This window comes from Talpa europaea (genome assembly GCF_964194135.1).
Source record: "Talpa europaea genome assembly, chromosome: 2".
Lineage (NCBI taxonomy): Eukaryota > Metazoa > Chordata > Mammalia > Eulipotyphla > Talpidae > Talpa > Talpa europaea.
Window position 1 is genome coordinate 131,331,135 of NC_140068.1, and position 24,476 is coordinate 131,355,610.

Here is a 24,476-nt window from a genome sequence, read left to right on the forward strand (position 1 = left end):
GCATTTACCCATGAGGGGACGGGTAACTTTGGGTGCTTCACTTGGGAACTATACTAACTATATTCTTTCTCTTCTTCTCTCTCTATTGCACACTGATTCTCTATTTTATAGTAATTGTATTAAAGTTCTTTTCTATTGAAGGTCTTACACTTTAGTGTGTTTTGTCTTTATGCAGCTGATGGCAGATCCCATGTAGAGTGTGCAGTTTTGAGGGTCCAGGGAACCCCTCATTCTGCCCACTGACAGGACAAGACATCATTCCCACCCACCATGTGCCAGAGTTCCTTTTTCTCCACACCTTTCAATGGGTCATTCTCACAGATGTGAGGTGGGAACTCACTATGGTTTTATTTATTTTTTAAAGATTTATTTATTTATTTATACAAGCACTGGGTACAGTAAGAAGCGCAGGAGGGTGAGAGAATTCACCAAAGCAGAGCAGGGAACAGAACAGGCAGGCTGTCGAAGAAATACACTGCTGAGGGGAGCAGCAGGAGGGGCAGGTGAGGTCTGTTGCACCATGTGGGACCCTCGCCTGCGGCCGCGGATCAAACTGGCTTGCAGAGGCTGCTGGCAGCTTCGCAGCCCAGTGCTCACCCGCTGCGCCACCAGGGGAGGCCTTCATTGTGGTTTGAATTGGCATTTTTCTGACAGCACATGATGATAAACTTGTATCCATATATCTATTGGCCACATGTGTATCTTTTTTAGAAAAGTACCTATTTAGCTCCTCTCCTCTGTTTTGAGGTGTTTTCTTGTTTTGGAGTTCTTTGTAGATCTTGGATATTATATCCATGTTGGATTGATGATGTACAAATAGTTTCTCCAATTTGATACTGTCTTTTCATTTTAACGATAGCTTCCTTCACTCTGTAGAAGCTTTTTAGTCTGATGTGATTCCACTGGTTTCTTTTTGCTTTTGCTTCCTTGGAGCACAGAAGACACTATGGGCAGTGAAAATACTCTGTATGATATTCTCATGATGGACACAGGACATTACACATGTGTCCAACACCCCAAGAACGGACACAAGGGAAACCATGACTTTGCAACTATGACGAGCAGGTCTATTACTTGTAACCCACATGTCAGTCTGGTCTTAACACCTAGTTTGGTCATGATAAAGGGAAACCATGACTTTGCAACTATGACGAGCAGGTCCATTACTTGTAACCCACGTGTCAGTCTGGTCTTAACACGTGATTTGGTCATGATGTGTGAAGAGTTTTATAAGTTGAGGAATGAAGTGTAATTTACTTTAGAAAGCATATTTCATGCTCATACAAGGACATTTAAATAACACTCAAGGATACGCATAAGTCATTCCCCTCCACCCCCAACACCCCAATCAGCCAGTATCTGCTCAAAACCTAGCAATTTATCTTTTCTCTTCCAAATATATGTATCTCCATGCTCCTGTCTGGGCAATAGTGTTCGTTTTCCCATCAGTAAAGGAGTTCAGGTCACAGAGTTGGGGGGAAACATTTGCAAATCACGAATCTGACAAAGGACTGTATCTACAAATAATGCCGAAAACTCAATGATCAGAAAGAAATAACCCAATTTTAATAAGGACAAAAATAGTGTAATAAATGAATGGCACCTCATCTGCAAAAATGTACAAAACTTCTATACAAACGGCAACTGTATTCATAGAAAAGTGAAAATATGAACAAATGCTCACTATCACAGTTAAGAACAGTGACACCATCACACCTAGGAGAGACTGAAAATGCAAACTCTGCACAATACCAGGTGCTGTCCAGGGTGTGAACAACAGAAGCCTCATTACATTCATTTTTTAAAATTGTTTTATTTATATAAGAGCTGGGGTACAGGCCCAAGTCGCGGGAGAGTGAAAGGGTTCACCAGAGACCTGATTCACCAGATCTGGTGAATCAGGATTCACCAGAGTGGGGAGCAGAACAGACAGACGGACTGAAAGCACTGCTGAGGGAAGCAGCGGGCGAGAGAGGAGATGTCTGCCCTGCCAAGTGGGAGTCTTCCTGGCTGACCGGGAATCGAACCTGCACTGCGGAGGCTGCGGACAGCTTCACAGCACTACGTTCAACCCACTGTGCCACCGTGGAGGGCCCTCATCACATTCATTTTAAAAGATGCTTTAGGGGCTGAGAGACACATCAGAGCCCTGGGCACTATTGTTGCCTGGTTGAGAACAAAACAGAACCTGGTAAGAGATGACACCACAGGAGGGACAGATGAGGGTGACTCCCCCATGGAGTCCATTTACACTGTCCCCAGGGGCTCAGGGTCAAACCACTGATCTACACTTACCTAGAGCCTGAGTGTAGCTTCCTCCTTGTCTCCCTGTGGGTAGAAAAATCATGTGAGACCAGGGAGCAGTCAGGTCAGAAGCCTAAAGGAATCTTCTAATCCTGCACCACAGGGAAGTTTCCAGAACTGGGACTAAAGACCCAGGTCAGGACTGGGGAAAAAGAAGAAAGGAGGTGAGGGGGGACTGGAGCAAATGCCCTCTGGGCAACACATGTGTGCGGATGGCACTTCCCAATAAACAGGCAGGGCAAGTTCTGCCTGGGACATGGAAGCCCCAGTGGACAAGATCCCTCACTCCTTTCCCTACCTGAGCGCTTCCTCCTCCACATCACAGCTGCAGCCACCGCAGCTCCAGTGAGCACAGCTCCAAGGAGAACCAGGCCAGCAATGATGCCCGCGGTGGGGATGGAGGACTGAGGAGGGGGCACTGGAAGGGAAGGGAAGATCATACCCTGAGCCCCAGACCTTATCCTGACTCTCTGAAGGTCTCCAGAAGGGCTCCTGATGGCCCTGAGAACAGCCTCAGTGCCCACATCCTCCTCCTTACCCCATCTCAGGACTTGGGGCTCCAGCAGTCCCTCATGCTGCACGTGGCACGTGTATCTCTGCTCCTCTCCAGAAGGCACCACCACAGCCGCCCACTTCTGGAAGGTTCCATCTCCCCCAGGCCTGGTCTCCACCAGCTCCATCTCCTGGGTCAGGTCCTCCCCATCTCGCTGCCAGGTCAGGGTGATGTCCACTGGGTAGAAACCCAGGGCCCAGCACCTCAGGGTAACCTCATCCTCAGAGGTGGGGTGGTGAGTCACATATGTCCTTGGGGGATCTGAGGTGGTAAATCAGAAAAGTCATTTTGTGTTTCCTCCAATGGACACCTGGTGTGGCAGGAAGAAGCATAAACTGTAAAAAACAGGCTAATCTGGGGAATCTGTGCGATTCTCCTATTCCTAAGAAAGTTCTGGAATGAGGAGGAAAGCCCAGGGTAGGATGAAGCAGAGGGAGTGGAACACAGACTTTTTATTCCTGACCTGGGTGGAAGGTGAATGACACAGAAAAGCAGGAATCACATAACTGACAATGTTCTCAGACCAGAAACAAGACTGAGAGAGAAACTCGTGGTTCTCAAACAGGCCGCCTGGTCAAAAGGACCCGGTGACGTGTGATGTCAGGGACTGTCTGTCTTTCTCAGGAGAGACTGGATCCCTTCACTGTCCTTCAGGAGAAGCCCGAGTCTCTGGGAGTCTCTCTAGTGCAGAACATGAACCCCAGGGGAGCCCCCCTCTCGGGACTAGAGAGAGGACTCATTTTCCGCAGTGACTCCAGGCAGGGGGGGACCGGGAGGCCTCCAGGCCCCTCTTACCCGTGCGCTGCAGAGTCTCCTTCCCGGACTCCAGGCATGTGCGCAGCCACCTCAAGCACCTGCCCTCCGCATAGTTCCTGAATTTCTCTGCCTCACCCCGGGCCTCCCACTCGCGCCGGGTGATCTGAGTGGCCGTGTCCGCAGTGGTCCAGGAGCGCAGGGTCTAGTTCAGGGCCAGGTAATCAGCGCTGTCTTAGGCGAACTGATCATACCCCCGGAGGAGGCGCCCGTCGGGCCCCATATTGCAGCCAAACATGTTCTGGAAGGTGTGAGAGCCTGTCCCTGCCCAGTCACCCTGGGATCTCCCTGCCCACGCCCCCTCCCGCCGGGAATAAACTAAACAGAATGAAATGGGGTGACAGTCCCGCGGGCTGTTCCAGGGCAGGTTGCAGAGAAGCCTGGAGGGGGAGACCCTGGGCGACCCCCGTCCGTGGGGATGGGGGTGCTGACCCGGCCGGGACCTGCGCCAGCTCACCGGTCTCGCTCTGGTTGTAGAGGCCGCGCAGGGAGTCCAGGTGCTCTCAGTACCTCAGTGCGCTGTCCCTTAGGATCCGCGTCCTCCCATCCCGCTCCTCCTGCTCCGCCTGCTCCACCTGCCCCGCCCAGGGCGCCCGCGGCTCCGCACTCTGGCCCTGGGAGTCGCTGTCGAACCGCCCGAACTGTGTGTCGTCCACGTAGCCCACGGCCATGAAGCGGGGCTCCCCGAGGCCGGGCGGGGTCATCGCGGTGTAGAAAGTCCTCAGGGAGTGGGGGCCTGGGGGCGGGAGGGGAGACCCGGCCTGTTCTTCTCCCCTTCGGGGGCTCGAGTCCCAGGGGGCGCCCACGAGACAGAAAGTGGGTGAAAGACGAGTGAGAGTGAAAAGCGGCTGCGGGACGAAAATGGCCGGGACTCGGGGGCCAGAGGAGGCTGGGGTCTCGGGGGACGGAAAGGGGCCAGGACGGGGCGGGGCCGAGGTGGGGGGACAACTAGGGCGGCGGCGAGGTCGCGCCTTTCCCACCCTCGATCACGCCCGAGCTCCCGCCTCTGGGAGCGCCCTGTCCCCTCCCGACCCGCACTCACCCGCCCGGGTCTCCCTCGGGGCCGCGGCCCCCGCGAGCAGGAGCAGGAGGGCTGCGCCCCCCATCCCCCAGGACGCGCCTCCACCCGGGCTGGGGAGACGGAGTCCCGGCGGGCGGGCGAGGGCTTTGGAACGGGAGCCGCGGGGCTGCTGATTGGCTGCTCTGGAGACCTCCAGGCAATGGGGAGTGAGCCCTGGGGTGACTCACCAGTATCCAGGCAGGAGGACCCGCCCAGGCTGTGAGCCCAGAAGCGGAACCGAGGGGAGAGGGCGAATCCCCAGCAGTCACCTTCCAGCCCTGCACCCCGCGCTGGGGACTGAGACCCAGACAGCCACACCCCGAGACCTGGGACTTTGCTGCCCCCTCCTCTCCTGCTCCGAGACCTTTGCCACACCGTGTCCCTGAGTCCAGGCCCAGGGACTGGGTCCGCAATTCTCAGACATTTTTCTTTCAGAAACTCTGTTCAGTCTCACAAATTATTACGGATCCCATGTATAATTTTGTTACGTGGGTTACAGCTTTAAATATTTACTTTACTAGAATAAAACCTTTTTAAAAGATGTTATTGCTTCTTTACTTTAGAATATAAATAACCTGGGGCCTCCCTGGTGGCACAAGGGGTTAAGCATCAGCACTGTGAAGTGACCTGTAGCTGCAGCAGCACAAGTTGGCCAGGGAGCAACTCACATGGCACCGCAGACCTCTCCTGCCTCACCTGCTGCTCCCCTCAGCAGTGGATTTCTGTAGATCTGCCTGTTCTGCTCCCCACTCTCTGTCTTTGGTGAATCCACTCACCTGCCACACCTCTGGCCTGTACTCCAGTTCTTGTGTGCATAAATAAATAAATCTTTTTTAAAAAGAATACTAATAACCTATGATATGCTAATGATGGAGTTTTTGAGTCAGTGGGTTTGGAGTGAGGGATCCTTGGGGTCACTCTGGGAAAGATGTCACCAGGGCTCCCATTTCAGCCGTACGTGGAGAGTTCCCCAGGCAAGTTTCTTCAGGAGACAGAGACAATAGTTATATTTAAAGGGAAGGTTTTTTACGGGGAAAAGGATGTCCTAAAGCTAATTCCATACAGGCTTTGTGGACTCCACCCCCACCCCAGGCCAAAGCCAAAGACACTGGGAACTCTAAATCCCATCACCACCCAAGGGAAGGTGGCTGGGACCTGAGGGTGGGGTTAAGCAGCCAGGTTTGGTATAAAACCAGACAGGAGGGCTTTGGTGGGGGGGCTCTTTTTTTGGCTCTCCGCCAGCTGGCAGCGCTTGGCCAGCTCTGAGAGTGCCTTTGTGTTTCCAGGTTGGCGAATAGGATAGGACGCATTAAAGACTGTATTTCCCTATTTTCTCCCTGTGTTGTACATTTCCTCATGTCCCTTTCCCTTTTATTAACCTTTTGTGTGTGCCTGTAGTGGAGTACAAATAAGTCCCTTTTATGCGCGCAGGTGAGAACCCACAGCCAGGCAACCCATTTTTGTATCGGGGCTGCTCAGGTTTATTAGGGAAAGGTTTATTAGGGAAAGGGACAGAAGAGTAAAGGATATTTGCATAGACACAGGTGGGCAGGAAGAGCTGCCCAGAAAGGGACAGGTTTGCTGAGAGAGGCCTGCATGGTTGCAAGTGGGCGGCCTTGAGGAGAGCTGCCTCCACTGAGGGAAGTCAATGAAGAGAAGTGCAGGCATGATACAGGTCATGGGCAGGCAGGAGGCTGCTGCCCTGCGGAGGAGAGATTTGGTGAAAAGAGGCACCTGCATAGTCACAGGTGGACAGAGGGAGTGCTACCCCAGCCTGTGCAGAGACCGCACTAATACAGTCTTCTGTTGGGGAGGGGCCACTCCTTGTGAGCCTTTGGGTTAGTTGCTGATTTTGGATAACTGTGCAGAATCTGAAAGCGACCAGAGATTCCACCATGGGCTCAATCTCCACATCTTTACCCTTGGGCCTGTGCTCTAGACAGCAGTCTGATACCTGCTTGGATTTTCTGTTTTGTAATCTAGGCTTTGGTGCCTAAGGATCTTGGTTTCTAGATCTGTGTCAGTGGCTGTGTTAATCCCTTCTACCCCCTGCTCCTTGTGTGAGCCAGATTTCTGGTCTTGGGGAACCTCCTTTCCAGTCTGTTCTCCATCATTTACTAACTTGACAACTTCCAATACTATTTTTACTATTGGGATTTGTGGTGCAAAATAAAGTGAAAAAATTTTTTTTAAATAATTTGATTCCAGGGACCTCCCTGGTGGCGCAAGGGGTTAAGACGCAACCTATGAGGTAATCAGAAGCCTCTGCAGCCTCAATCTGCTCTGGATTCCCAGGCCAGCCAGGGAGCAACCCACATGGCATAGCAGACCTCTCCTGACTAGCCCACTGCTACCCTCAGCAGTGTCCTTTGGTCAATCTGCCTGTTCTGTTCCCCACTCTGTGTCTGGTGAATCCTCTCACCCCCCACACCTCTGGTCTGTTCTCCAGCTCTTGTATGCATAAATAAATAAATCTTTTAAAAAAATAAATAATTTGATTCCAGTGTAATGAATACTGAAGAGCTTTATGAAAGGTTTGGCCTGGTAAAGAAAAGGAGAGCCAGGCTAAACTTTCTCAAAGGAAGGGAAAATTTATTGCGCCCCGGGCGGACTTCACGGACCCATGGTGGGGGTCAGTGAAGCCTGGTGGGCTGTTCCCAGGTGGGCTGCCTGGTGGGTTTTTGCATTTGGCCTCCTGCATGGACCTTGACTTTATAACTTAGTGGAACAATATATTACTTTAAAAAAAAAAATCACACATTAGCACAAGACCCAACCAATAAGGAAGAGAGTGATGAGAAAATATATTATTGAGCAAATGAATATAAAGATTCCAGCAGAATTTCCAGTCTAGGTGCAATTGTAATGGAGTGGTGCCCAGGAAAATGTTCCCTCGCCCCACCCAAAGGAGGGTGGAGCTAAAGAGAAGAGAAGAACCTGGAGAGGAGACAGAAGAAGAAATGAAGCAGGATGGAGCCAGAAGGAGACATGGAGGAGGCACATGGAACAGAGAGACATGTGAAGAAACTGCGTTTGCCTTTTGGTCCTGAAACAGACGTGGTTGAGAGAACCATGGGGAGGAGAGCAATGTTAGCTTTTATCTTGATTTTGATTTTGCTCTTTTCCCTCCAGACTTGTCTGGTTGTCTGGTTATTTCTGATCCTTTTCTGTGGGTCCCCTCTAAAAGATGCTTTAGATTTGTGGCAGGCTTTTGGGCCTCGCTCTGGGCCAATCCCATTCGGGTGGTCTTTTACCCATGAGGGGACGGGTAACTTTGGGTGCTGGATTTAGAAACTATAGTCTTTGTCTTTTCTATATAGTTTACTAATTGTATTCAATTTCCTTTCCATTACAGTCTTAAATGTCTTGTCTTGATATGGCCGATGACAGAACCTATGTAGAGCAGGCAGGTTTGCGGGGCCTGGGGTGCTCCTCTCCCTGCCCTGTAACACAATGAACACTCCCATGCAGGCATAATTAACAAGTTTGCTTACTCACAGCTCTTTCCCTTCTAAGATGCATGGCCAGGGCCTGAGCACTCTTATCTACAATGTTGGGCAGTAAACCAGCTGGCCTGTCTCTTAAAGGGCATCCTCAAATACCTCATCTTGCCCCCCTTGCCTGGCGCCCCTTGTCTGGGGACTTTGCAGCAAATGGTTGTGCCTGCTTGTAGGGTAAAGAAAATATCAAGCTTTTCTGCCCTTTCGCCATCAGGATAAATGATGGATCCTTGTTCTGAATGCATGCCTGATGGCGGGCACCTGGAATAGGGTGTGGGCATAGGTAGATGGGATTCAGCTGAGCTAAGACTGTGCTTTTAAGGGCGGTGTCCCGGGGATGCCAGCAGCAGCAGTAGAAGCTGAAGCCGAAACCGAAAGAGAAGCCGAGATCACCAGAGAGCCCAGATAGAGTGAGGATTTGCTGGGGGCTGGGAGGCCTGCCAGCGTCCCGCCCCCCCAACACCCCTGCCTGCCATATGCCTGGTGAACCCCAATAAAAGACCTGCAAAAAACCCATGGAGGACTCTGACTCCTCCTTTACCCGGTCTGCATGGGATCAGAAAACCTGCACTGTATCCAGTCCTGACCCTGCACTGCTGAAAACGATGCTATTGATGGAGGACAGGAATGAAAAAAACTAAAGAAAGGAAGCACCACAAGACCAGAAACCTGGCTGTAGGATAAATGGTTTTCAGGCTTTTCTGCCCTTCCACCATCAGGATTGCCTTGCCTGATGGGGCACCTGCAGTTGTTACATTGTTGCAAGCTGTCTGGTTTACTTCTGTGGGCCGTGGGAGGGGTATTGAGATAGGCTCCAGAGAAGCAGAAGCAGGAGAGCAGCAGAAGAGAAAAGGGGAGAAAGTAGCCAGAGAAGCCCAAAGTGAAGACTTCCCAGGGGCTAGGAGGCCTGCAGGCTTTCTGGCCCCCTGGCACCCCTGCGTACCCTGTACCTGTTTGCCACACTACATGTAAAGCTCAATAAAAGCCTAATAAAACCAATGCGGGCTCCAGGACTCTCCTTTACCCCATCTGCCGAATCATAAATAACCTGCTCTGTGGCCATCCTGGTCCTACACTGGCTCTCACAAGGATGGGGGTAGAAGAGATTAGCATAACCATCAACACAGTTGTGGAAACTAGGATCCTTCCACACAGACTACACAGTTGTGAAAACTAAGATCCTTTGGCGCCAAAGCCTAGATTACAAAGCATAACATCCAAGCAGGTATCCCAGGGTGCATCCAAAGGTAAAGATATGGAGATTGAGCCCATTGTGGAATTTCAGGTCTTTTTCAGATTCTGCAAAGTTATCCCAAATCAGCCACTAACCCTAAAGCTTACAAGGAGTGGCCCCTCCCAACAGAAAAGGACTATATCCCTCTGCCCACCTGTGACAGATACCTCTCTCCGCAGGGCAGCAGCCTCCCTGCCTGCCATGACCTGTACCTGCCAAGGCTTCTCCTCACTGACTTCCCTCAGTGGAGGCAGCTCTCCTCAAGGCCGCTCGCCTGCAACCACGCAGGCCTCTCTCAGCAAACCTGTCCCTTTCGGAGCAGCTCTTCCTGCCCACCTGTGTCTATGTAAGTGTCTTACTCTTCTGTCTCTTGCCCTAATAAACCTTCCCTTTAAATATAACTAGTGTCTCTGTCCCGTGGAGAAACTCGCCTGGAGAATTCTCCATGTGTCGCTGAAATAGGAGCTCTGGTGAAACCTTTCCCAGAGTGACCCCAAGGACCCCACATTCTAAACCCACAGACCACAAAAACCACATCACTATCAATGTAAGAGATATGGACACAGTTGTGTATAAAAGGAACCCTTGGTCTTTATTTTTTGTTTTGTTTTGTTTTGTTGATTTTTTTAAAATAAATTTTATTTTTATATTCCCCATACAATTGGAACCCCCTTATTTTGACCCCAATCCCTCCCCTCCCCGCCCCCCAACCCCCATAGAGTGTCTCTGGTTCATAGTTGCTTGTTGATTTTGATTTTCACTTTCTTATAGTTATTCTTTTTCCTGGTCCCTTATTTAAGTTTTCTAGATTCCTGCTATGAGTGAGACCATCCGGTATTTTTCTTTTTCTTTCTTGCTTATTTCGCTGAGCATGATCCCTTCCAGCTCCATCCATGTTGCTGCAAATTGCATGTGTTTATCTTTTTTGAATGCTGAGTAATATTCCATGGTGTATATGTACCACACCTTCTTGATCTCTGAAGAGTAAATGCAAATGGCCAACAGGCATATGAAAAAATTTTGAACATCACTTGTCATCAGGGAAATGCAAATCAAAACTACCATGAGATACCATCTTACACCAGTGAGAATGGCACATACTAAAAAAACTAGCAACAACAAATGTTGGCGAGGATGTAGAGAAAAAGGAACTCTCCTGCACTGCTGGTGGGAGTGCAAACTGGTCCAACCACTATGGAGAGCTGTGTGGAGATTTCTGGACCTACTAAACATAGAGCTTCCATAGGATCCAGCAATTGCACTCCTAGGTATTTACCCAAAGGACACCGAAACATCAATTCCAAAGAGCACCTGCACCCCTATGTTTATAGCAGCACTGTTTACAATAGCTAAGCTTTGGAAACAAACCAAATGCCCTTGGTCTTTAAACCGGTGCTCAAACCTTATGGGGCTACCCAGGTCTGGGACCTCATACATGAATAATAAAGCTGCTGACCTCACCATTCCTGAAGTACCGATTGTTCTTCCTCTGCCTGGATAAAAGGCCAGAATTTATTTCTACAAGAGCACTATGGAAATGTAACAGAATAAGAAATATTCAATGATACTGTTTCAGGTTTCACTTTGCAATTAACCTTGGAGAAAATACCAAAACACCACCTGTATAGTTTTAATGTAGTATCAAAGTGGAATATTTCAAATTGTCTGAAATCACTACTTCAACATATTTGTGTAAGGCAGTGTCTGCATAGTTATAGTAAGGCAGTGTGTATTTTTTCATAGACTTCAACCAGAACAACAGACCAAATGGAGAAGAAAATATGAAAATGCAAAGGTCTTCTAATGAGACAGACAAGAAAGACAATTGCAAAAATATAAAATGCAAAAGATCCACTCTTCTCATTGCCCCGATTATTTTCAGAAATATTATTTCTGTTAAGAACACTTTCTGTTAACATGCATTGGGTTATACATATTATTCTAAATGAAATAGTTACATGATTAAACACAGCTTTATTCCTAGGGTGGTAAATAGGGGTAGTAATACCTCATAAACAAAAGTATACTTGGCGTCCTCACGTATCTGTAAGACTTTATGCAGATTCTGAAAGGAAAATGACTGAGAAGCACTGACCCAGTCCTTGGGCCTGGAATCGGGGAGACAGTGTGACAAAGCTCTGGGTGAGGAGAGGAGGGGGCAGAGCAAAGCCTCAGGGCCCTAGTCTGGTTCCCATAGTTCCAGGCCCCAGGGCTGTGTCCAGGGCAGGAAGGTTACTGTTGGGGATACCCCACTGCCCCCTTAGCCTCCCTTCTGTCTCCACCACCTGTGCTGGACCCTGGACACTTGTGACTCCCCCCCAGTTCTCAGTCCCCAGTGCCTGGAGGTTCCCAGAGAAGCCAATCAGCATGGCCCCCAGTTAAGTCTCTGTCCACCAGCCTAGAGTCAGAAGCTCCCCAGACCCCAGCAGTGCTGGTCATGGGGCCCCCAACCTCCTCCTGCTGCTTCTCTCCAGGGCTGTGTCCCAGGCCCAGGCTGGTGAGTGCAGGATGGGGAGAGAAAAGGCTTCTCTGGTGGAGGCTGTTGACTTAGGCCCCTCTGTCCCCCCACGGTTCCTCTCAGTCCTAGTGCCTTTCTGTCCCTCCCACACTAGCTCCCTCTTCTGTCCCCCTGAGTCCCACTCCTTCTCCACCTGATGCCCCTTTTCAAGCTCTGGAGGCTCCTCCTTCCCTGAACACTTTCTCCCCTCATGCCCCATCTTCCTGGGACTCAGGACCCAGGGAGATGGGTCAGCCTGGCTTTCACCCCTTCCTGCCTCCAGGCTCCCACTATCTAAGGCTTTTCGAAACCAAGATCTCCCAGGGCCTCCGGTGGCACAGTGGTTGAGCGTCGCACTGCAAAGCTGTCTGCAGGCTCTGCAGCACTGGTTCAATTCTACGCTGGCCAGGGAGAAGCCCACATGGCACAGCAGACCTCTCCTGTCTCGCCCACTGCTCCCCTCCGTAGTGTCTTCGGTCCGTCTGCCTGTTCTGCTCCCTACTCTGTCCCTGGTGAATCCTCTCACCCTCCCACGCTTCTGACCTGTACCACCAAGACCTCCCAGCCCAGCCTCAAGGAGCCCCAGCACATCGCCGTGGGCTACATGGACGACACACACAGTTCAGGCGGTTTGACAGCGACTCTCCAGGTCACAGTGTGGAGGTGCTGGAGCCCAGGGTAGAGCAGATGGGACAGGAGGATCTGGACAATGATACAGAACCAAAGACAATAGGCACAGAGGTTCAAAGCTGCCCTACATGGCTCCTGGAGGACCTGCGCAGCTACTACAATCAGAGCTAGGATGGTGAACAATATTTGCCCAGGGCAGGTCACAGATCCCATTCCACAGTGATTTTGAGAGGCTATGGCACCTGCCATAGTGGAGGAGGAAGTTTGGGCAAAGCACAAAATGAACAACCTGGAGGGCAGGTGCGTGGAGTGACTCCCAAGACTCCTGCAGATGGGGAAGGAGGTGCTGCAGCTCAGAAGTAAGAGGTGCTGAGGAGTCTTTCATCTCCCTGAGGCTTACACCCCTCAGGGAAAACGGAATCATGGTCAGAAAAGCGCCCCCTTCTGGTCAGAGAAGGAGCTGTCTGTCACATTTCAAAACTGTAGTAGAGACTGGTCCAGCGGCTCCTATTTTTTCTGAGGGACAGTTAAGGAATCCAGTTTCTCCTGAGAAAGAGGGGAGACACCCCCTGAAATCACCCTGCATAGGATCCTTTTCACTGGCAGTCTTCTTAGGAACAATGAGTTTCTCCCTCAAGATCTTGATTTTTAGTCAGAGAGCATTTTTGGAGATCTCACTCCTGCCTGTCTGTGTCATTACCCTCCACCCAAGTCAGCAACAAAATGCTTAGAGACCCGCATCCTACCCCAGGCTCTCACCTACTCTCCCGGACTCCCAGACCAGGCTGGTTTCTGGGGGTTGTGCTTCCTTCTTCCAAGCATATTGTCCTGTCCATTCTGAGGATCGTCATGAAGCTGCTTCAGTGTCCATGGAGAAAATATAAACCATAAAATTTCCGATTCTTCCCACTCAGACCCCCAAAGGGCACATGTGGCCCACAACCCCATCTCTGAGCATGAGGTCACCCCGAAGTGCTGGGCCCTGGGCTTTTACCCTGTGGACATCAGCCTGAACTGGCAGAGAAATGGGGAAGAGCTGATGCAGGACATGGATTGGGTGGACGCCAGGCCTGCAGGTGATGGAAGCTTCCAGAAGTGGTTGGCTGTGGTGGTGCCTTCTAGAGAGGAGCAGAGAGACACATACTATGTGCAGCATGAGGGGCTGCTGGAGCCCCTTATCTTGAGATGGGGTAAGGAGGGGGACTTGGGCACAGGGCCTCTTCTCAAGGGAATCAGGAGCCCTTCTGAGAACTTCAAAAGCATCATTGCTGACCTGGTTCTCCTTGGAGCTGTGCTCACTGGAGCTGCAGTGGCTGCAGCTGTGATCTGGAGGAAGAAGCACTCAGGTAGGGAAGGGACTGGGGGGATCTTGTCCACTGGGGGCTTTCAAGTCCGAGGGAGAACTTGCCCTGCCTGGTTAATGGGAAGTACCATCCACACACATGTTGCCCAGAAGGCATTTGGTCCAGTCCCCGCACTTCCTTTTTTCATTTTTCCCAGTCCTGACCTGGGTCTTTAGTCACAGTATTCCAGGATTAGAAGATTCCTTTAGGACTGCACGGGCTGACTCCTCCCTTGTCTCACATGATGATTCATCCCACAGGAGGACAAGGAGGAAGCTACACTCAGGTTGCAGGTAAGTGTGGGTCAGGGATTTGATCCCAGAGGCCCTGGGGATAGTGCTGATGAAGCCATTCAGTTTCCATTCATGATGGTGATTTTCATGTCTTCAGATCTTAAGGCCACGTATTAGTGGCTCAGCTCACCATACAGACATTCACCTCTTCTTTTGACTTCAGCTGTGAACAATAATTTACATTGTGGGGTAGAATTGGAGGCTCATTCCTCCTTTGAAGGAAAGAGACCAAAGTTATGGAAGAAGGTGACAGAAGAAAAGCACAGCAGCAAGCAGGAAATGGTTGTGAAAAATGAGAAATTAGGGCCTCCCTGATGGTGCAGAAGGTTGAGCGCAGCACTGTGTAGCTGTCTGCAGCCTCTGCAGTGCCAGTTCGATCCTCGCCAGCCACAGAGCAACCCACATGGCATGGCAGACTTCTCCTGTCTCGCCCGCTGTGCCCCTCAGCAGTGTATTTCGTCAGTCTGCCTGTTCTGTTCCCTGCTCTGGCTCTGGTGAATCTTCTCACCTCCCATGCATCTGGCCTGTGCCCCGGTTCTTCTGTGCATGAATAAATCTTTCCAAAAAAGAGAGAGAGAAATTATTCAATGCTGACTTTACAAAGACTGAGCACATTATTTTTTCTTTAAAGATTTATTTATACAAGAAATAGGGTATAGGCCAGAGGTGCGGGAAGGTGAGAGAATTCACCACAGACAGAGTGGGGAGCAGAACAAACAGACGGACTGAAAGCACTGCTGAGGGGAGCAGCAGGTGAGACAGGAGAGGTCTGCCATGCCATGTCAATAACTCTCTGTTGGGCCAGGAAGTGAACCTGCGCTGCATAGGCTGTGGACAGCTTCGTAGCACTGTGCACAACCCGTTGCACCACCGGGGACACCCTGAGCACATTATTGCTCCATTATTAAATATTTTTAATGAGGGGAAATAATCTATATCCAGCCAGGAGACATAGCAATGACAGCATTTGAAACTCCACATTGAGGGCACTGCTGACAGATAGATGATGGTCATGGTGAGAGACCAAGAGAAACCAACCTCATGGGTAAACACCAGGGTTTGACCTAAGAGGTCACCGTGTCTTCCTAGCCAGTGAATCTATAACTTATATAGTCTCATCAATAATTTTTAAAAAGTTGGAGAGATAGTAAATTATTGAGGGAGCCAGGTAATATACCTTTGCTTTAACTCCCAAAATTCATTAAGGAAAACTCATTGTGCTTAATAGCACCAAGGCTCAGCACCATGACAAGGGAACATAAGTACAGGATTCAGGTGGTGTCTGGTGTCAGGAGTGAGCTCCGTCTTCCTGCTGGTCTGGCAATGACCACTTGTAGTACTTTGTTCACGGGAAGCCTCAGTATGACAGCAGGTCTGATGGAATCTAGTAGTGACTGTGCAAGTGACCCACTTCCTAGCAGGTGTGATGACACTGTCAACTCCTGACACACAGGAAGCTTCTTCTTTGGGGACATTGTGAAATGCATTTTACTGATGAATAGATAAACTGGAATTTCTTTATTTTTTAAGATTTATTTATTTATGTATACAAGAACTGGGGTACAGGCCAGAAGCGGGGGAGTGAGAGGATTCACCAGAAACAGAGTGGGGAACAGAACAGGCAGATTGACTGAAGTACACTGCTGAGGGGAGCAGCAGGCAAGTCAGGAGAGGTCCGCTGCACCATGCGGGTAGCTCCCTGGCTGGCCAGGGATCGAAGTCTTGCTGCAGTGGCTGAGGATAGCATCATAGGTTGTGTCTTAACCCCTTGCACCACCAGGGAGGCCCTACACTGGAATTTCTAAAAAATATCTATACTACCATGATTCAATCCAGATGTGGGGCTATTTAACTAAAGATTTTATGGCTTTTAATTTAAAACCATCATGAAATAATTGTAAAATAGTGTGCATCTAAATGTATTTGGAAAGGGAACATTGATGGCCAAGTAGTATATTTGGCTGCTGGATTTATAGCTAAACTGATACATTGTGCTTTTGCTTTTTTCAAAGTGAAAAACCTATACTTTTCCTAAAAAGAAATAACTGCCAAATATTTATTCTTGTCACTGAAGACTGGTTTTTCTCTGAGTAAGATGTGGGATTACCAGACCTTTCTGGGCAGAGATTGACATGGTGCAACTTCTTTTTGGAAGCCTCCGTCTGGCTGCTGTGCAGAATCAAGAGGTGAAGGTGATAGGTGGGAAGATAAATGTGGGAAACTAGCACAGGTTCTAAGATGGAAAATTTGGTAGCTTTATGGGGTATGATGAGGAAAGTAACACAGTGTTTGGATCTGGATATATTTAGAGATGGACTTTACAGCATTTCCTAATGTAACATCTGGGTTGTGAGAAAGATGGGTCAGGATGCCACCCAACATCTCAGACTGTGAAGTGGAGATGTGGAGCCCTCGGTGACACGAGCAGGCTTCAGAAGTAGCACATTTGTGGAAATGGCATCCGAGGTGTTCATTAGGAGAGTTGAAGCTGAGGGTTACTGAAAATACAGTGATGGTGGCAAAGGTCAGACAAGCCTGGAGCACAGGTGAAATATGTAAACTGAGAAATAGATCTGGGAGGTGATATGATGTAAATGATATTTGTTGGGTGACCTGATCAGACCAAAGCCCCACTCACTGCACAGTCTGACCCCACGTGGAGAAGACACAAAGATCAAAGAGGCCCACTTCAGTGAGCCGAGGAGTCACTGGGATGCTTATGAAGACTGAGAAGGTCTAGAACAGAGCCCGAGAGTCTGTGTTTATAACAGCGCTGGTGCTGATGTGCTGGTTTCAGATCACACTTTTAGCAGCAGGTCAACACCATGACTCCCACCTGGCTGTGCGTCAGCCTCACATGCAGGGCATGTTGAAGAAGAGATTCCCAGGCTCCCTGTTCATCACTCTGAGCTGCTGGATCTGGGCGAGACCTGAGCATTTGTAACACACCCACATACATCCTGGGGCTCAACCATGTGGGTCTGCCAGACTTCAGTGGCCCGTTCAGCCACCATTACGGTTACCTGCAGTTCTGCATTCCTATACCAAGGTCAGAACGGTCCAGTCACAGTCATATGAGCCAAACCTTACAAGGTGACTTTCATACCAATCAAGAGCAGAAAGCTGGATCACTCTGGAAAGGGTGTGCATCAAGAGATAGGACCGGGAACACCCTGGGTGCTGAGGACTGATGTATGACAAGGGACCCCAGAGGCTGATCAGTGGAATGCCTTCTTAATAAGATTAGAAACATGGCCGGGGGTTTGGGGTCCAGTTTTCGATTACAACACTTGGTCACCAAGCTGATAACATAGTCAGCAGACTCATGTCCCCCCAAGCCCTTGATGACATTCCCGAGTTTCACCCATCCTTTCTCCTTGTCCTCCTAACGCACGTAGCTGATGCTCTATGATTATTCCACCAATAAAAGCGGTCAGGATCTTGCTCGCAGCGGCAGTCTGCATTATGCAGCCTGCTCCACGGCTCCCGCGTCTTTGTCAGTGTGGGGTTGCCCGATGCAACACAGCCAAATTGGGATCCCCCTGATGTCGGTGATCAGGGAGCTGTGAGGACCTGGGAGGAAAAAGACAAGACATGTGCTGGGGGGTCTGTTTTGCTTTCTCTCCCAGAAGGCATATCCAGGTGGGCATGAGGAAGTGGTTCAGCATAAGGAAAATCTGTCACTATTCCTGGATGGATTTCTTACTCATTTCATACAAATTTACAACATAGATTTTTCAAGTAAAATTTACTAAAGGCATTAATAGATACATGTGAATGTGTATATGTCTGTATATAATAGTGTAGTGTGTAACACTGACTCCAGATCCCTGTGGCTTACCCAGCTCTGTCCTGCCCCCTGAGTGGTGGGACGTGTGGGCTTTATTGGTGCAGCTGCCCCAGTGGGCACAGCCAGAGGCCAGTGGGAGCAGGAGTCTGAAAGGGCTGGCAGATGCAGTGGGGCTTTCCTACCCTGGCACCCTGTGTGTGCAGGTGGGAGCTGGTGGGCACAGCTCTAGAGGTGGTGGCAGAGGGGGAGTTTCCTGACAGGGGGCAGGCAGACTTCAGAGGGCCCCTCCCCCAGAGCAAGCCAGGGTTAAGCACAGGAGCCCCTAGGGCTTGGCTCCTCCATCCCTGGCCCCTCAGAGGAGCTGCTTCTGGGCAGCACCAAGGCCGCCCTGCAGTGGGTGCCACAGGACAGCTTTGCTAAGGACCTCCTCACTGAGCTAGGGATGATAGCTGGGGGGCATCAGCTGGGTATGAATGGACCCCACCAGCTCTGGCAGGCTCCAGAAGGCCGCTGCTTGAGGACAGGGCTGAGGCCACCCTGACAGCTGTGGCCACTGCACCCAGCAGCGGGAGTGGCAGTGGGTGACAGTAGGTGGGCACTTTACTCCCAGCCACCTTCAGTGTCATGGAAATGGCGGCAACCAATCTGGCAGCAGAGGCTCTCTGTCCCCACACACCACCCCAGGGCATGCAGCCCACTGGGGCTACAGCAGCAAGGTCAGCTTTGAGACCTGTCATTGCTGCTGACTGTCCGGCACCACCTCCCGGTGCTGTTGCCTCCTTCCCTTCAGGCCCAGCATTCAGACTGTGGCTGTGCCTGCTGGGGTGATGCTCAGAGGGGAGCACCCCCGGGGAACACCTCCTGCTGCCACTATGGGTTGGGTCCTGGCCCAGTGCTTCCGGCTGTTCCACCAGCTCCAGGCCCTCCCTGATGGGACTGTACCACCTTACACAGGCAGCCTTAATTTGGGACTATTGGACACAGCGGACACTATCTTGGGTGACACAGCCGGCCACTGAGGCCTTAGAAACTCTTCATTTCCCTGCTCTCCTGTTTGTTAGAGAAACCTCATTGCTGTTCCCTGAGCCTGAGTGGTTGCAATTGAGCACAGGGGTGAGAACCACAGTGTCCTCTCCCCTACCTTAGCTCTGTCTTTCTGAGAGGGGGCCAGGGAGGAAGGGCCCATACCTAGTAGAGGAATCTGCACACATGCAGGCTGCACATACATGCTACATGACTCATGATCTGTTTTCTTTGAACTAAAGCTCTTGTTTAAACTGAGATCCTGCCCTGCTGATGCCCCAAAGAGTGCCGGACACTGATGCCTTCTGATGTACCAGGGGCAGGATACCCAGGAGGTTGATGGCAAGTTCTGGGGCTGCTCATGACAGACACCAAGAGTGTCAGCTGTGACAGGCTGTTCTGATGGATGATTTGCTCAGAACATAAAGGTTTGTCAGCACAGAGAGCCCCGGGAGACACACAGGAGAGAGGCGTGTGGAGAAGCCGCCTTGCTTCTTGGCTTTGGACTTGAACCAGGAACTTAGAGACGTGGAAGGAGACTCCTGGAAGAGACCCAGGGGGGAGATAGACCTTTCCCTTGTACTGTAATTTTGCTCCTTTTGGCCCAGACTTACTGGCTCCTTTCATCCACTTCCCAGGTCCCCACCTGAAGGTGCCTTAGCATTGGGGGACCTTTCAGGCCACAGTGGCCTGCTTTTGGCCAAGGCTGTGTGTTTGGGTCTTTACCCACGAGGGGCTGGGGAACTTTGGGTGTTTTATTCCTAATGTTATTTCTTCCTTTCTCTCTATGAACATTAATTCTTTTAAACTTCTTTCACACTAAGAAATAGTTTAGTTTTGTCATGAAACTAAAGAAAACTACAAAACTTATGCAAAGCTGGGCCCATAAATATATCTTTTGATATATGATATATCTTTTTTTAAAAGATTTATCTATTCATTTACACAAGAACCAGGGTACCGGCTAGATGCGCAGGAGGGTGAGAGGATTCACCAGAGACAGAGCGGGGAACAGAACAGGCAGACTGACAAAATACACTGCTGAAGAGAGCAGCGGGCATGACAAGAGAGTTCTGCTGCGCCATTTGGGACCATCGCCAGCCGGCCGGGATAGAACCGGCGCTGCAGAGGCTGCAGACAGCTTCACAGCACAGGGCTCAACCACCTGCGCCACCAGGGGAGGCCCGATATATATTTTTTTAAAAAGATTTATGTATTTATCCATATAAGAACTGGGGTACAGGCCAGAGATAGGGGGGCGAGAGAATTCACCAGAGAAAAGTGGGGAACAGAACAGGCAGATTGACGAAGTACACTGCTGAGGGGAGCAGCAGGCAAGTCAGGAGAGGTCTGCTGCACCATGTGGGTAGCTCTCTAGCTGGGGATCAAACTAGTGCTGCAGTGGCTGCAGATAGCTTCATTGATTGTATCTTAACCCCTGCACCACCAGGGAGGCCCTGATATATCTTTCAATAAAAATATATATATATAAAAGCTAACTGAAATATTTCCTTTCTCTCTCTCTCCCAAGGATGTAAAATGCTGGAAGCCATGCTACTCATGTTGTCTGACAAGGGTCCGGGCCGCACCCTGATTAAGTGTTTGCATCTCATCCTCACTCATTTTCTACAATCGCGCCGACGCTGTCCCATATTTCAGGAACCCCTGACACCCAGGCTGTTGCGGCTGGTTTGCAGCAGTAAAACTTTTACTAAGTATTCTATTTTCTCATGTCAAAATGTTAGTTTGCATATATCCAATAAGGTTCTTTTTTCCCTTCTAGTTGACTGACTATTGGAAATATGGGTGTTTTACCAAGTGTTGCATCTGGCAACACCACACTGATAAAGAAATGGGAGTCATGGAGCAGGCTACATAATGCAGCATGCTGCTGAAGAGCAAGATCCTGGCCTTTTTATTAACAGAATAATCATACAGTAGCAGTTGTAAGGGGAAGGAAAAAAGAAAAAGGGGAAGAAGGTGACTAGAAAATGTGCTCCACATCTATATTTTCAGGGGTTGTGAGTCTGCTCTCCAGGCACTTCTCATCTGCTGGTTGACTGGGTATTGTAATTGAGATCAGCCCACACAGACCTTCCCCCCACAGTGTCCCCGATGCTGCCCCGTCCCTGCCCGGTCCTCTCTGGCTCCCCACTGTACCCCTTTCCACCTCTGTCCCCTAAAGTCCCCATTTCCATCTTCTCTCTCTTTTCCAGGAGTCTCCCCATCTTCCTAGTCAGTGCCCTGGGGGCTCTCCTAGGCCCTCCCCTCCTCCAAGGATGGAGTATGTCAGGTGATTCCCAGGAGGAAGGCCTTTCGTCCTTGGAAGCAGAAGCAGAAACAAATTACAGGGACCCTGGGATCTAAGTTTCCATCCCAAGAGACTGAGGCAACCTTTATATTTGGGGATTTTCTCAGAATCTAGGAACCAGTTGTCATGTCCACTGGAGACTAAAAATGAGGACACTAAAACTGACACAGACTTGGGCGCCCCCTTGTGGCAGATTCCTGTCCTGCCGCTGCGAGCCCAGGGCCTGGGGAGGGCCTGGCTGAGCGGGAGAAAGGGCGACTCTGGGCTCCTGTGCTCAGCCCTGTGGCCACACGGGGGCGCTGCCGCGCTGCTCCGGATACTGGTGGAGCCGCCAGGATGGGTCGGGATGTGAATTGGGCAGAGTTGGGGGCTCTGGGGTCGGTGTCCTGGGGTTAGATACTCTGTGAGGAGTCAGAGAAGCAGGACTCAGAGGAGAGAAGACTCTGGAGCCTGCCCTGTGTGTGAGGTTTCCAGCTTTTCTCCCCAGGACCCCTCCAGTCCCTGGATAACAAAACAAGTCCCTGGATTCCAGTCTCTGGAAAACAGGAAAGTGGATCATTTTTTCCTTCTACAATCTATTTAGTATTGAGGACATTAAAAAAATAACATTTAAAGAATACTGTTAAATTTACAGAAAAGTTGCAAAGGTAGTACAGTTCTTGTTTACCCCACACCATTTCCACTTTGTTAACATCTTGCATGACTAAAGTTGTTATTTATTTTATAGCTAATAAAGCAATGGTGACGCAATTACCAAACTCCATGCTTAATTTCCTTGAATAGTGTCTCAGTGTCTTGGTCTCTCTCCTCACCTTCTGGGATACCTATAACTCTTTTTTTTTTTTTTAAGATTTATTTATACATATAAGAACTGGCGTATGGGCCAGAGGCGTGGAGGGTGAGAGAATTCACTGGAGACAGAGTGGGGAATAGAGCAGGCAGACTGACTGAAATACACTGCTGAGGGGAGTAGCTGGCAAGTCAGGAGAGGTCTGCTGTGCCATGTGGGTAGCTCCCTGGCTAGGGCTAGAACTCCTGCTTCAGTGGCTGCTGATAGCTTCATAGGTTGCGTCTTAACTCCTTGCACCACCAGGGAGGTCCTGTGGAAGCACAGGCCGGCAATACCGGAGGGTGCTCTTGGACTTAGGGTCTTGCCATTCAAAGGCAAAAAGCAGTTGATCCTGGGCCTCCCTGGTGGTGCAGCAGTTGAGCGCTGGGTTGCAAAGCTGCCCGCGGCCTCTGCAGCACCGGTTCGATTCCCGGCTGCTCCCCGGACACCGGAGGAGGTTCCCACATGGCTCGCAGACCTCTCCTGCCGCCCGCTGCTCCCCTCAGCAGTGTGCTTCAGTCCTTCTGCCTGCTCTGCTCCCCGCTCTGGCTCTGGTGAATTCTCTCACCCTCCCGCACTTCTGACTGTACCCAGTGCATGTATAAACAAAACAAACAAACAAATAAATAAATAAAAATACATACCTCTTTAAAAAAAAAAAAAACAGTTGATCCTGAACATCCATTGGGATACAGAAAAAGTCATCTTTAAGATCTAATATAGAAAACCATCCAAAGTCACCAGGTATGGCAGTTAATAAGGTGTAGGGATTAGGCACAGTCGGGATATAAATCCTGGACAATGTCATTAATGGCCCAAAAATCTTGGACAAAACGGCCTGTATGAGGTTTCCTCACTGGCAACATTGGAGTGTTGTATGGTGAGCGGCAGGGCCTAATGAGTCCAGATTGAAGGAATCTTTTTAACACTGGCTCAATTCCCCTCAAGGCCTCCTTCTTTAAGGGGTATTGCTTCCTCCTTGGGGTTTTGTTTCCTTCTATCACTTCTTTTATTTTTTTAAAGATTTATTTATTTTTATACAAGAACTGGGGTACAGGACACAAGCGAGGGATGGTGAGAGGATTCACCAGAGACAGAATGGGGAACAGAACAGGCAGAAATACACTGCTGAGGGGAGCAGTGGGCAAGGCAGGAGAGGCCTGCCCCGCCATGTGGGAATCTCCCTGGCCGGCCAGGAATCGAACCAGCGCTGCAGAGGCTGCAGACAGCTTCACAGCGCAGCACTCAACACACTGTGCCACCAGGGAGGCCCCCTGCAATCACTTCTATCTTTATAGACTCTGCATTTTTTGCACGTCCTGGGGTCCCACCAGCCCATACCCATTTACTTACTCGTTCAATGATTTCTGAAGGTAAAACTTCACTTTTGGTGGAACATCTTGAGTAAAAAACATCTGGAACTACAGAGCATGTTCTGGAGGTACCTGTAGGTGAAGCCTCAGAATTTTGGGTGAAAACATAATTTGTGCGTTAAGCTTACTTAAAAGGTCACAACCAAGCAGCGGGATTGGACACTCTTCCATGTACAGGACGCTGGGCTGGAGCTGTGTGGTGCCCAGCCGGCATCCAGAGGTTGTAAGAAGGCTTTCTGTTGTGGCCTTCCTGGGATCCCAGTGACTGCTGCGGTCTCTTTGCTCACTTTAGTCAATTTAGAATTCAGAACTGAGAATGTCGCTCCAGTGTCCACCAAGAAATCAATCAGACGATTCCCCACAGCGAGTGTTATCGGGGCTCTGAGGCGGTTATTGTAATGGGCTTCTTTAGATTTAGTGGAGCCCCCGGGAACGCCTATTCTTCATCTGAACCTTCTCCATGAATATCATTTGTCTCCTTTCCTCTGTAATTGGCTCTAGATTCCTTCTATTCTGTCTATATTCCCTCCTATCTTCACCTGAGCCTCTACTCTGTGCTATCATTTCTCTCCTTTCCTCTCTCTGTGGTTCTGGGTTCTGTGTGCTCTGTCTATATTCCGTCCAGTCACCCCTGGGTGAATCGTCCTGTCTTCTGTCATTATTGTGTCTGCTGCTCCCCTGTAATCTGGGACAACTGTACTTCCAATGTCCCTCCTCCCTGCAGTGAGCATGGACTGTTAGGGCGTTGGGAGAGGAAGATAAATGCAGACAAGTTCGCCATCCTCTTAGCAGCCTGCCGGTATGAGGGGACAGATCTCCTCCAATTTAGGAGGTCCGCGGTGCTAAAGGGATGGTGTGACCAAAAGTACCCAGCAGGTCACCCATGTTCATTCAAGCCACCCACTGGCAGCTGTCGGAGAGGA

At 50.0% G+C, this 24,476-nt stretch overlaps 1 pseudogene across 1 annotated transcript in view; it reads right to left on the reverse strand.

The window, feature by feature from the left end:
• The window catches only part of LOC311188339 (class I histocompatibility antigen, Gogo-C*0101/C*0102 alpha chain-like), a 94,037-nt pseudogene that overhangs the window by 67,709 nt on the left and 1,852 nt on the right, over positions 1-24,476 (reverse strand). The window contains exons 2-3 of the transcript in view: positions 3,653-3,988; positions 2,843-3,118 (exon numbers count right to left, since the gene is read on the reverse strand). The product of the transcript in view is annotated as a class I histocompatibility antigen, Gogo-C*0101/C*0102 alpha chain-like (transcript). The remainder of the gene's footprint in view (positions 1-2,842; positions 3,119-3,652; positions 3,989-24,476) is intronic.